The sequence below is a fragment of the Entamoeba histolytica genome, genomic scaffold (assembly GCF_000208925.1).
Source record: "Entamoeba histolytica HM-1:IMSS scf_1104750517301 genomic scaffold, whole genome shotgun sequence".
NCBI classification, from domain to species: domain Eukaryota; phylum Evosea; order Mastigamoebida; family Endamoebidae; genus Entamoeba; species Entamoeba histolytica.
Window position 1 is genome coordinate 1 of NW_001915896.1, and position 1381 is coordinate 1381.

The window sequence follows — 1381 nt, forward strand, 5'->3', positions numbered from 1 at the left end:
AACATAGGTAAATGTTCAAAAAGTACTTGCTGATAATGAACACCCATGTTATTATCATATGTTCTATTCAACAATAGTCTTAACACTGTATTCTATTCTCTATTAATTATCCATTTTCTTCTCTTTCTTTAAATACTCATAACAATTAAAATGGAAAATTACCACAAAATAGAATTATTATTTCTTTTCAAATAGAAATTGACTTTATGATATTATTCTTATTCTTTCATATGTGAATTATGATATATAGAATCATTAAAAATAATCATTTAACAATCATATTTTAATTGAAATAATTTTTAATTACACAAAATAATATGAAACATCAAGAAAATTATGAAATAATCAATGAGTTACACTCACACAGTTTTAGAATCATTAACCATATTTTATATGAAGAATGAGACTCAATTAATGAAACAAAACACAATTATAACCATACATGAAACTGAAAATCTATCAAAACGTCATTCAAACGTATATGAATAATACATGAAATCTAGTATTATTTAGAAGAACAACCATCAAAAAGATAAACAATTTTTAAAAAAAAGTTTGAAAAAACAAAAAATAAAAAAAAACTAAAAAACAATTGAAATACACTTCATAGTTTACTAACATTTATTGAAGGTGATTATTATCATAGACATATTCTTATAAATAATTAATGACTTGTCTATGTTTTATAAAAAAATAAATGAGTGTAATTCTTTATAAGAAGAACAATTGACTGATATTCAGAACAATGACAAAATGTAATATGTCATCCAATGATATGTCTAATAAACACAGATTGTTGTATTAACTATGAAATATTATAATTTAATAATGATATGTCTTATTCATTTCATCTTTTTATTTAACAAAGTTCAATTTATCAAAACACAAATAAAACACATTAACACACTTAAATCACAATAAGAACAAAAACTATGAAATAAAGAAATTGAGTTAAACAGTGAACATACTATAAAATGATATGATGATAAAGAAAATATCAAAACATAATATTCAAAGGAATAAGACACAACATGGATATGAAAGAGTTAAAAGAAGAAAAAGACTAATAAGAGAATAAAAAGTAATATAAAGGAAAAGCACGAATGGCCGAGTGGTCTAAGGCGTCCGCTTTAGGCGCGGATATCGAAAGATGCGTGGGATCAAACCCCACTTCGTGCATTTTTATTTTTATTAAAATTAGAAGGTTATTCTAAAAATTTTTATTTTTATTTAAACATAATAGAAAATGGATAATACTCATTTTATTGTCAAATGATGTAATAATAAATAATTGATTAACAACAAGAAACAAGAATTGAAACAAGAATAAAAATTAATGAATATAATTGATATATATGAAAGAAATGACATGAATAGATAT

At 22.4% G+C, this 1381-nt stretch overlaps 1 non-coding gene across 1 annotated transcript; it reads left to right on the forward strand.

Moving 5' to 3' along the window:
• The first annotated feature begins 1097 nt into the window (after nucleotides 1–1097).
• EHI_066870 lies at nucleotides 1098–1179 on the forward strand. The gene has a single exon. It is a non-coding gene; the product is annotated as a tRNA-Leu (tRNA).
• Nucleotides 1180–1381: the final 202 nt, after the last annotated feature.